Genomic DNA, 13,546 nt, shown 5'->3' on the forward strand with positions numbered 1-13,546 from the left:
GTAATAAAAATTCACCCCCAGACATTCTGATGCCAAAGCTGGTGTTCTTAACTATATTAAGGAAGAAATGAATGAATGGATTAAAACCCTTTCCAGAAGACCAAGGTTTATGTTCTATCTTTTGTTAGGTTCTTCTTAAGTACTTACCTAAACTTAGCTAGGAGGTATTTCAGATTTTCTATAGTTCAGATTCATAAGAAAACAACTTATGCTTTTCTACAACTAAGGAGAAAAAAGAAGGAAGAATGCCATGAAATCTCAGCTTATCTTATTCTATAGATGATGAACACCAGTGACTTCCCTATAGGTTTTTCCTTGTGTCCCTGCTTTTAAGAACAAAAAGTCTGTCCTGTGATTACCAAGGCAAAAGTTCCAAACTCCTAAGATAAATAAATCTCACCATGAAGTTATTTTTAAAGATAGACCATTGATTCTTCTGAATGGACATTTTTGACTCCTTCTTTCTTCCCACTTGATATTTTTATTATGATTTGTTGCTGCCCTACTTTCCCCATTTTTACAGTTCCCTATTACTTTCACTTAAGTTCTCCCTAACCCATAAGCTTTCTATAAAAAGGGTAGGAAAGATATTAAAAATAAGAGGATTTTCCAGGTGGGTTCTCCCAAGCTCTCGACTCTATCGTTACAGTAAAGATTTTACAGGTACATCTGTGTGGTTCTTAAAAAAATGAAAAGGTATATAAAGGGGAAAGATATGAAATAGTCCAAGACATGTCACCAGTTTTCATCACCAGAGTCCAGATGTGCTGTGGCATTAGAGAATGATACAAAGACCCATGGTGAGATCGATTATGAGTGCACTTAGAGCAGAACATCCCAACTCCCTTTATAAAGCCATCAAAAGCACCTGTCCTTCCAAAACTCAAGATGCCCTTATAGTTAACTGTGCCAGGCTAAAAGTATTCATCCCATATTTATAATGTTGTATTATGGTTTTCTGGGATTCATTAGTTAACAAGTTAAGGAGAGGACACAACTCATTGTTTTCTAAATAAACAAACTCTAACTGAAATAAGACAAGGGGGCAAGGGGGAAAACTCCATTTCATTTCATGTTGTAAAATTGCTCTAGAAGTTATATTTTTATTATAATTCTCTAATTTTATATTTGCTAATTAGATAAATGCCATTCAATACTTACCAATCTGTAGTATAAACATCTGTATAGAATTGTTAAATAAATGATCTCTGAGTGACTTCTGCTACAGAATAACATTTCACATTATTTTTGGACTAAGAAAAATTAACCATGTAAACTTAACTCAGGATTTAAATATATATATATTTTATTTGAGAAAGAGAGTGCAAGTGCAAGCAGGGAGAGGGGCAGACAGAGAGGGATAGAGAGAATCTTAAGCTGTCTCCTCTCTGACCATGTAGCCTGACACAGGTCTTGATCTCAAGGAAATCTTGATCTCAAGTGGAAATCAAGAGTCTGCCACTCCACTGACTGAGCTACCCAGGCAACCATCAACTAGGGATGTTTTTAAATCATCCTTTACTTGTCTTGATCCCCTTGCTATGAAATAGGAAGAACGGTGGTGCGCGTGGGGGGGGGGGAGGGGGAGATGCCTAAATATTTAAAATTAAAAATTTCCTTATAAATTAGAAAACTGGTATTTGAAATTATACCCATACTGGATTAACCCAAGATACAATTCCAAGGCAAATAATGTGTCTGGAAGAAGTCATCCTGCTTTCTGAGTTAGTGTCACTGTTTTACCTACAGAAAGATAATAAATCAATATCCTTTAAAAAAAAATAGGACCAGGGGCCTGGGTGGGTTAGTGAGTTAAAGCCTCTGCCTTCCGCTCAGGTCATGATCCCAGGGTCGTGGGATTGAGCCCCGCATCCGGCTCTCTGCTTGGCAGGGAGCCTGCTTCCCTTTCTCTCTCTGCCTGCCTCTCTGCCTACTTGTGGTCTCTGTCTGTCAAATAAATAGATAAAAATCTTAAGAAAAAAATTGGACTGTTTTCTTCCCATGGGAATGAACTGAACCATATAAAGGAAATTTGTGTTATGTTTGTGTCATTAAAAGAAATGCTTACCTAATTAAAGAAATCCTTCCCTAGAAAACCTACATATTTCTAAGAGTGGAAACAAAACTCACCACATATTCTTCCATCCAGAGGTGGATACTGAACATGATATATGCACCAGGAGCCCTTCCATGCATGAGAGATAAAGCAACAGCAAACAGGTGAGCCCCTGTGGGGCTGAGATACACATTAGGGAAGATGCCTGATAAACACGTCATCAGATAAGCAAGGCAATTTTAGTAGGTGAAAGTTCTACTTGGAAAATAACACAAGGTACTAGGATAGAGTGTCTAGGGGAGGCTAAACTGAATTGAGAAATAGGGAAAGACCACTCTAAGAAATAGGATTTGAGCTGGACCTACAAGGTTAGGATCCAGCTGCGCAAAGATCTGGAGGAAGAGCACTCTAGGCAGAACACAGAGCAGGTAACCAGATTGGGAAGCGGGAGTGGGCAGCAAGTTAGAGGAAAATCAGAGGGAAATGAGTGTACAAATGCGAGAAATAATGCAATGAGATCAGGGAGAGAGGCAAGAAATGAAAGCAAATCTCTTCAGGTTAACAAAGATTTTATTGATAAGAAGCTCACTTGAATGTATAGAGTCGGGCACCAGGCCTCCCTCTAGGGCTCTGCAAGTTGAATTCAGCCCACACATACACAGACATCCTGACAATAAGTCCAACCCAATGTCTCTCAAATTTGTTAAGATAATGACATTATTCCCCCCTTTTCTACATGCTCTTCGTCAATTGTCCAGCTGACCCCTTCAGCCCCTAATCTACCAATCTGTAATTCACTCCCAGACTCTTTGGCACAGCTAGCTTCAAGCAACAGGGCTTTCTAAGGCACTATTTTGTCCTGGGTTTCTGATTTCAAACACTACCTGCTGAAAAGAAACACCCCTTTCCTTAGCACAGAGCCAGAAGGGACTAGCATAGCCAAAAGGGATCAGGGTAGCCAAGCCTGTCCTCTCAGCTTCCTGCTGAGTGAAGGGAACTGGAAAAAAGGAAGACATTCCCACTTCCCACTGTAGCCTGGTGACTGCTGGATGGAACGAAGGAGCTTTGGACAGAAAGAATGATGCCCATAGACTAGAATCCAGAGCCACAGGAGCCTAGGAAAGACAACAAATGCTAGTAGAGGCAAAGGCCAAGGCTGTGGCCTGGCATCATGACCCTGTTCTTCCCCTCCACCACACATGGGATGCAGCTTTGCTTAGTGTATGAAGTCCTGTATTTTCTCTGGTGAGGCTTACTGATGGAAGTTGTCTCCACCACTAGACTATAACCTACAAAATCTATGTTGTACTCATCTTTGCATCTTCAGTGGGTAGCACATAGTACTAGTTGCTCAAGTAATATTTATTATGCAATTAGAGATATACAATCATTTATGTTCAGTGATGTTCATCACAGCATTATAATGGAAAAATCAGAAATTGCTTAAGCATCCAAAGGTGAGGTCAGTTTTGTTATAATCATGATACAGAGTATTATATGATTAAAATTACATTTTAGAAAAACATGCATTCTACAGAAAGTGATGCATAATGAACACCTAAATTTAAGAGGCTATAAAATGTGTGTACTAGGATAAAATTACAAAGTGTGTGTACACGTGTGAGAAAGGCGGGGATCGAGAGAGAGAGAGAGAGAGAGAGAGAAAATACATTGTATCTTCCATTTCTCCTCCAGATTTATTTTTTACCTTACTCCACAGGTAATGCTTATTGTCCTGGAATTTGGGCATTACGAGTAATTCATTCTTTCTCACTTTCAGAAGTGTCCTTATTTTCTCAATAAATTTTAAAGTCACCCTTTATCTCTGCTTCCATCTAGGAGGCCCTGCCTTATGGACAGTGACAGCCTGGCTTCTAGCCAGGTTGGTCCAGGAGGAGCACTGGTAGCTGGCTGACAGTAGTGGGAGGCCTAGGAGGTGCAAGAGTTTATTCCCCGAGGTTCATCCCTGCAAAGCCATTCTGAGCCTGTTGTATCTTCCACCAAAAGACCAGGCAGCCATCTTCACACAGTTTCTCCACTTTCAGGTCCAGGAACCTCTTGCTCCCATTACCACCTTAGGCTTCTAGATACTAACAGGTTCCTGCTCTCTGTACTGTCGTTTCTGTTTTCCCTACATCCAACCCATATCTTTGTAAATATCTCTACATGAAACTTTCCTCAGATTGTCCCAATGTGGGTTCGCTGTCTGTGTTCTGCTGACAACCTGGCTGATTGCTAGCTCGACACACCAACAGAGAGAGGCATAAAGACAGAGAAAAAGGGAAAAGGGGTAACCAAAACGTTCTCTGTGGTTATTTTGGTGGGGCAGAAATATAGGTGGTATTTGTAAAGTGGCCTCTGTTTCTGTTTTTGTCTTGAAAGTTTTCTAATTTTTCTCTATATAGCATGTATTTAGTGTTTAGAGAAAAAGTACAAAATAAGGTGCAAATTTATTGAAAAAAACTAGTAAATTATTGAAATACCCTTTTTAACCTCTAGAATCAGAGTTCATGTTCAAACGTGATTCATGTTCAAACTCAGATGTGACGTTTGAGTATATGCTCATTTAAAGAACATTGTTATTTTACTTGCCATTTATTGAACCATCACCATGACATTCTCTCTATGTACATTATTTAATTTAATCTTTACAACAACCAAAAGGTAGATGTTATTAGTTCTGTTATAGAAAACGAAAGCTCAGAGAAATTCTGTCACCTGGTAAGAATTCTGTCACCTTAGGTAAGAAGATGCAAAGCCACGATTTAAACCCACACTCTCAGTCATTATATTACACTTTCTTCCATAAACAATATAGACATGAACATAGACAAGTTAATTAAAGCATGGCACAAAATACCTTTGAGAGCAGAATGTTCTTTTGTTCTAAGAAAAAAAATTAATTGGCCTTTTGATTATGCAAAGCAAGAAGAATTCTGTTCTTCTGTCTTTAGAGAATGGGCCTTGGATAGCAGAGTTATGCTCAAGAGTACTCCTATTAGCAGTGACCCCCGGAGCTTAGAGACATAGTGACATCTAGAATTAAAGAGAAAAGTTGCCAACAGTCTACCCCTGGTAGAGAGGCCAGGCTTCTGAATTCTGAGAGTCCCATCTACTAAGTAATGCTTGCATGTTTTCTGCATTGTAATACCTACTTGTTATTCCCCAGTCTTCTGTATATCTAGGTAAGTAGTATGGTTGGTTCTCATCATTAACTATAATCCATTTCCTCACTTAGGATAAAGTGGTGAAGGAGAGCAGGAGAAGGCCAGCAATGATATGGAGTAGTGGACCAGAGTGACTACTGGCTGGGGGGCAGGTGATCTTCCAAACCCACCTTTGGAACATTTATACATTCCCTGGAGATTCCAGGGAATCATGGCACAGGGGGTGATGATCCTGGTGAAAAACTGGATTTCTTAACTTGCTTAGTTAAGCAAGATGGTGGTTACTTGCCACATTGAGTAAAAACAGGAAATGTGACCTCAGTTTGTGATTAGTTTTTGTGAGTATATAATACAAAATATATGTTTTTAATCTTGGCCAATCTCATAAATTAAAAATTATTCATCGATTTAATTTCTTTGATAATTGAGGATGGTAATGAGGCAGAAGCTTTATTCAGATGTTTATGGGCAATACGCATTCATTTTAATGTGTTCCACTACTTTTATGGTTTTAGTTTCAAAATTTGAATATTAATATGTCTGAAACTTATTTCCAAATTTTACCCATTTGTTTAAGTTCCATTTTTGATTCTAAACTTTCCAACGTGAATTGAGGTATTCCCTTGTGGAACTTTAAAGTTTTATACAGTTGACTCTTGAACAACATGGGTTTAAACTGTGAGAGTCCATTTATAAATGGATTTTTTTTTCAATAAATACATTACACTACTGTAAATGTATTTTCTCCTCCTTAGGATTTTCTTAATAATATTTTCTCTTATCTAGCTTACTTCATTGTAAGACTACAGTATGCAATACATATAACGTGCAAAATATGTGTTAGTTGACTTTACATTATCAGTAAGGTTTCTGGTCAATACTAGGCTCTTAGTAGTTAAGTTCTGGAGAAGTCAAAAGCTATACATGGATTTTTCACAGCATGGGGATTAGCACCCCTAACTCCCACGTGTTCAAGACTTGACTGTACAAATATGTATCTGTTTTTCTTTTAACTTCCTTCAAATTTATGAGAAAATTTATCTTGCAAGATGCATTTTCAAAAGATTTCTGAGATCAAATAAGTCTGAAAATGATTGTGTATAATAACTTCTTGGAAACTTAAAATGTGTATCAGTAAATTAAACATCATGAACATCCTGCTTAATATCTTTATATAACTTACAGGCCTGGAGTTCCTTGAGGCACACCTATAGATACTGCTCTAGTCTTTCTGTTGATTTGTCTCAGTATTGCAATAACAACAAGAAAAAAATAAATGGAATTATCATTGCTTCATAGTAAATGCTACTGTTTTAGGGCAAGGACCCCTAATTTTCACTTTATTTTCAAAATTGCTTTGGCAGTTTCAAGCATGGTTTTACTTACCAAAAAAATGAGAATAATTGTGTTACATTCTAAAATCTCCCCCATTAGTATCCTCACTATGTTCACATGAATGTATGATTAATTGGAGATAAAATTTGCATATTGAAAACAGTAAATCCTCTAATTCAGAAACTTCGTATTTCACTCAATTTATTTAACTCTGTATTTACCATCTACAGTAATAGATTTCAGTTTTCCTCACATAATTCCTACACACTTTTGTTAACTTATTCCTAAATATTTTACATTTTGATTGTTACTAGGAATCAAACTGTTACCCATTATTTTTAGGTGATTATTAATATATAATAACTTCAAAATTTTTATTACTTCATAATCTGCCTTGTTATCCAACATCCATACTAGTTCTAATAGTGTTTATAGTTGATTCCATTCTGTTTAACAAAAAGAAGAACAACAAAGATTCTTGTCAGCTGATTACCAGTATCTATATGCATTATACATGTTTTCTTGCCTTATTATATTGGATAGAATTTCTGGAGAAAAATTTACCAATAGTGTTGATGTCATATATTTGCCTTACTCCTAATTTATATCAAATAACTCTAATGATTATCTACAGCAGAGGACAGCAGACTAAGATAATGATGTGCGCTAATCTGTCAAGGGGTATTGTCATTTTCCTCAGACTACATCTAATTGAATTTGCTTTACAAAGCAACATTACTTTTGATAAGCAAGAGGGAACTCAGTATGACATGACTGGGAAAAAACTGGAGAGATCAAATTTGCTGATTCCTTCATATACTCCCAGATATTCTCATTGCAATTACCAAGCACATATATATTCAAATTTGGGCATTAAATATAAACAAAACACCAGAGTTGTTTCTAGTCTTACAAACAGCACTGCAATAGCTAAAAGTGTATGTACGTCCTTTCATGTGGGCCACATGTGTATGAGAGTATATTGGCAGGATATTAACTTATCCCTGTCCTAATCCAGGTCTTTGTCTTTATTTATAATCACATGAGGTCAGTGTCAATACAGAGTATCACTTCCACTATCTTATCTCCAAAATCCTTGCTAAATTTGGTCTGCACACAAAAGTCAGACTGTTTTATCTGAAATACAAATTCAACTGATTGAATACGCTGATGAAACCCTTAAATACTCATCTACCTGTTGGGTTAACTTAAGCTCCTGAGTCAGCATACAAGGCTCTAATGGTCTGATCCCGTATCTAGCTCTAGCTCTCAGTTTCATGCTCTGCCTTCCACCTGTATGTGCTCTGACTCACATCTGTACTCGCAGTTCCCTGCACACATTCATAGGCCATATGCAGAATGCCTTTGCCATCTTCGCCTACTTCCCCATCAGATTCAACAGAGGAGCTACCTCCTTCAAGAAGTCACTCCCATCTTCTTGTCCTCTTCTGCACTGGTCAAGTCAGGTTAACTCTATCTGTGGTCCAGAAAGATTTGTGCCTATTTCCATTACTGCATTTAGGTTGTTTTTATAAGCAGGTGCTATAATGTCTATGAAGATGAGGTCAGTGGCTGTGCTTTATTTTGTATTTGTATTCTCCGTCCCTAGCACGGTGCTTGGTATACAGAGGGTGCTCATAAGAGTTTCTTTTAAACTAAAGAAAGAAACAAAAACAATGTTCACATGAATGTATGATTAATTGGAGATAAAATTTGCATATTGAAAACAGTAAAATGATATTTTTAAAATAAGTTATTCAAATTTATTGTTTCTTTTTAAGTGTTCTGTTGCCATTTATGCACCAGGAATCACATCTCATTCATGGACCAGGAATCATATCTGAAGTCTTAAGATTGTATTGTTTTACAAAACATATTCCTGATGTTTCTCCCTCTAAATCATGTCTTAAAATGTTCCCCTATTGATTAAATTCTTTGGGGAAATACTATATATGTGAATAAGTTGCAATCAAATTGCTTTTCATAAGACAAAACTTTTTAAAGCCATTTTTAAAAGGAGAATTAATCTTTTTAATTTAATATTCATAATAATTCAAATTAAATAGTGATATTTAATCATTTAACTTAGTCACAGCATGTAAAAAGAGTTACACCTAATTTGGGCATGAATGTTTAATGGATTCTAGGAAAGTAGGAGTCTATATACTGAAAATTTATTAAACATTTATTATGTATCATGCTTACTGCTTTACATAACAAATTTAATCCTCAGAAAACCTCTACTAGTTGAGTGCCATTATTCTAATTTTACAAATGAGGAAATTGAGTCTCAAAAAGGTTAAATAATTCTGCTTCTTTTTAGGAGTTAGATTTGCCAAAATAAATGAACTTCTTCATAAATATCTTCTACTTCCTCATTCTTACCTCTGAGGTCATACCTTCTGCATTGTAAGAATTTCCCTCTTTCTTTTCACTAGGAACTTTATTATAGAGATAAAAAGGCTAGTTTATGCAGCCAAATATTGAGAAATCAGATAGGAAATAACATTTGTTATACTAGTTCCCGGTAAGTATGCCCTTGTGAAAGATGGCAGATCCATGCTGATTTTAGATTCTGAGGAGCAGTCACTGATCACTTGAATAATGCACTCAATGGATCCTTCCTTCAACACACGAAGTCTTTCTTCACTAGAAATATTCTATATGTCCCATACCGAACTCAAATATCAGCAAGCTTTATCCATCTGAAACATAGTTAACAGAAAGCAATCAAAAGTGCTTTGAACCTATTTAGGGTTCATATTAAACAGAAGACAGTGTGCTGGAGTTCATTCACCTTGCTGATCTGTAAACCTCCTTTCCTTACTCACAAAACATTTACTCCATAAACCTCCTTTCCTTACTCACAGAACATTTACTCCTATGTAGCACTTGCTTTTGGAAAGTTTATTTGTGTTGTTTTAAAGTTCATTTCACATAAATAGCAGAAAATAACCAGAGAGAAAAGCGGCCACTCCTCTCAATATACTGACAATCACAAGAAATGGCAGTTGAGGGCAAGGGAAGATAGGAGGAAACTGCAGAAGCATGTAAAATGCCAATATCAATTAGCAAACCATTTAAGGTATGTCTAATATCAACCTATTAAGTTATCTTTCAAGTTGAAGGGAAAATGAATCCTCTACACTACTGGTGGCAATGCAGGTTGGTACAGTCACTCTGGAAACCCGTATGGAAGTTCCTCAAAAAATTAAAAATAGAGCTATCCTATAACTCCAGCAATTGCACTAGTAGGTATTTATCCAAAGGATACAAGCATAGTGATCCAAAGGAGCACATGTATCCCAATGTTTATAGCAGCAATGTCCACAATAGCCAAACTATGAAAAAAGCCCAGATGTCCATCGACAGATGAATGCATAAAGAAGATGTGGTATAATTATACAATGGAATACTACTCAGCCATCAAAAAATGAAATCTTACCATTTTCAACAAAGTGGATGGAACTAGCGGGTATTATGCTAAGCAAAATAAGTCAGAGAAAGACAATTATCATATGATTTCACTCATATGTGAAATTTAAGAAACAAAACAGAGGATTATAGGAGAAGGGAGGGAAATATAAAAGAGACAAACCATAAGAGACTCTTAACTATAGCAAACAAACTGACGGTTGCTGGAGAGGAGGTTGGTGGGGAGATGGGGTAACTGGGAGATGGGCATAAAGGAAGGCACATGGATGTAATGAGCACTGAGTGTTAAAGGCAACTGATGAATCACTGAACTCTACCTCTGAAACTAATAATACCCTGTATGTTAATTAATTTAATGTAAATAAAATAAAAATTTTTTAAAAAGATTATCTTTCAAGTCAAGTCAAAATGTTCAAATAAGGATTTTATGAAAATAAGAACTTCTGATCACTACTTATGCCTTCAGGTCAGGATTCTGTAAAGTGTTCCTCCACTGGTAATGACATATTGAAATTGCAATAAAGCTGTTTAAGACAAAGTATAAAACAAATCTTAAAATAGTACTAGAGGCACCTGGGTGGCTCAGTGGGTTAAGCCGCTGCCTTCGGCTCAGGTCATGATCTCAGGGTCCTGGGATCAAGCCCCGCATCGGGCTCTCTGCTTAGCAGGGAGCCTGCTTCCTCCTCTCTCTGCCTGCCTCTCTGCCTACTTGTGATCTCTGTCTGTCAAATAAATAAATAAAATCTTTAATAAAAAAAAATAAAATAGTACTATAATATTACAGGTAAGGAGTCGCAGCAGATAACAAATATGTTTTAATTAAAGGAAGCAAATGGTCTCAGGATTGAAGCTCGCAGCAAACCTCATCCTAGACATTAACTTTACAGGCAAGGTCTTCATGAACATGGCTTATTTTCTTCCTTTCTCAAGTCTGCTTGAGGCTAAAACTTTCCTTTTCTGTTGCTGTATGGAATAAGTGTGTTGTGTTCTTTTAAATAGCTGTTTGGTAGGGCATGTACATGTATCTGTGTGTGTGTGGTTAACTAATCTTTTTATTGCAAGAAACTGCTATCGCTGATGAATTGATTTCATTTAACCAAATTAACTCTGTTAGTTACATGAAATATTAGGCACTATTATCTTGTACTGGTATGCAGAGAGTTAGGCAAAAGTACGGAATGTACATTGAGGGCCAATTACATATGAAGAACTACCGATAATTATGAGAGCTGGTTAATATTTCTGAATTATTAAGTCTGACAGCATAATCCTACTTTCTGTGTTGTTTAGTCTATTGATACCAGATGCTTAATGCATAGTAAAATGTGACAGTGTAATAGAAGTTAAGGCTGTTCTGCAAAATAAAGAAAATTACGGTGTGGAACATGAAATGAAGCAGGCAGAAACTGAAAGTTAGAATTCGTTTTAAACAAAAGGGTGGCTGTAAGTCTGAAATGTATTAAATTTCAAACATTATTGTACCTTATTTCTGTGTGCAGTGGTGTATGGATAGATGTTGCCTTCCACCACAACAGCTGGTTAGGGATTAGCCGTTCTCCTATCATAGTTACTCTTTGACAAAGGCCATTTAAACAGCGACATAATAATACACCTTCCCTCAAATGCTGAAACTGCTGTGTATCCCTTCTAACAGCTCATATCCAAACGTCACTGGAATTTTCTCACCTGAGAGGGCATTGTGTTGGGGCCATTGGTCATTTGCCATGAAGCTGATGTTTAACACCAGTTCAGGGAGGGTGTTGATCAGCTTTTTTTCTTAAGTACTCAAAACCAGTTCCTATAAAGCAGCATCAGAGATGAGTGAGAACTATGTACATGACTACATTTTTTTAAAATGCTAGCTATTAAATTCACTTGGTGGCACAAGGGAGAAAAATTCACAAAGGCCAATTAGACTATACTACACTATAATATAGTATAGATGATTATAAGAGCAGCTTAATATTCCTGAATTGACTCTGAGAGTACAATCATGATGTTTTCTTGTTTCTTCTGTTAATACCAGATGTTTAATACAGAGTAAAATGTGACTGTAACATTATCTGCTGTATGTGTGGTAGAAAACACAAAAAGTGCATGCTATCATTGTGAATAAAGACACACATAACATATAAGACAAAACAGATGTCTTCTTCAAGATTCACTCTCATTTGAAGTAGGTGAATCCCCCATAGAAAGTATGGGTAAAAGGGAATTTTCTATGACAAACTGGATTGCATTTCATTTCTCGGATAATAAAATGTGTCACTTTTGTTAATTGGTATTATTAGTTGCAGAGATGACAGGATGTGATGTATCAGACTCTACCCACATAAATGGAAATTTCAGTTGGTACCAACCCTGGTTCATGAAATTTCTTGATAATAAGAGTTAAATAATGGTATAAAGTATGCTAAGTATACTACATGTGTTATTTAGCTTTTATATGCTAAATATACTACATATATTAACTTAATCTTCATAATAACCCTGTGAGGTAGGAACTATCATTGTCTTCATTTTAGAGATTAAGAATAGATATAAATAGGTTAAGCAATTTGCTCAATATCACACAGATAGTAAGTGGCAGAACTGAGACTTGAAGCCAGGGGATCTGGTTTTTTGAAGCCACAGTCTTAAATATACATTAATACTATCACTATCGCCAAAACCCTCATTCTTCCTCCTTCCCTTACCTCCAGCCTAACACTGTTTAGAACACAAAGTCATGACTCTAGCTGATGGGGAGAAGTAGAAAGCTTCTATCTTCTTGCTAATAGAACATGGAGGGGGGAAAAAAGATGATACTATTATCACAGGCATACATCTTTGTATGCTCTTATTTCTTAACAGTGGTTTATGCTTTTTGCATAAGTGAGCTCTTTCTAGTAAAACAGGATCTTTTATTTACCAGACCACTCAATTCTACCATCATTCATAAGCTAGACGCCTACTCAGTCATCAAATACCTAAGCAATAATGGAAACAGAAAAATGTTGAGACCAGAGATGTCTTTCACTAATGCCAGATCATAGCAGTTAGTCTTACACAAATGGCAACAGTGATTGTATCAGCATTTGTTTACTTTGAAATTAAAAAAAAATAAAAGAATTCTAGATTATTTATAAAGAAGACAGTCAAATTCCATGGGGTTTCTTTTGCCACTTACTGTTCTAGTTTTAAGTTCTGAAAGATAATTTTAGACAGAGAAGATATTATCTTAGCAAGATATTTTAAAGAAAATAATTGTTTGGTATTTATAAGGTGATAATAATTCTTGTTCAAATTTGTTTTTATGTAGTTTATATTCTTACAACTGTCATTATAATTTCTTTTAGGAGTAGAAAAGTCCTTGCAAACAAATGTCATGAAAAAGAAGGGAAGGTGCACTATATACCAAAAGTTTATGTATTTGGTTCTTTGATAAAGTAAAAACTTTTCCTGATAATACTACTATTATCTTATAAATTTGGATATTTAAGTCTCTGGTAAAGCTAAAAAAGAGTATAATTGGAAATTTTCACAAATAAGAACACAGTTTGAAAGTGAATAT

The sequence above is a fragment of the Meles meles genome, chromosome 1 (assembly GCF_922984935.1).
Source record: "Meles meles chromosome 1, mMelMel3.1 paternal haplotype, whole genome shotgun sequence".
NCBI classification, from domain to species: Eukaryota; Metazoa; Chordata; class Mammalia; order Carnivora; family Mustelidae; genus Meles; species Meles meles.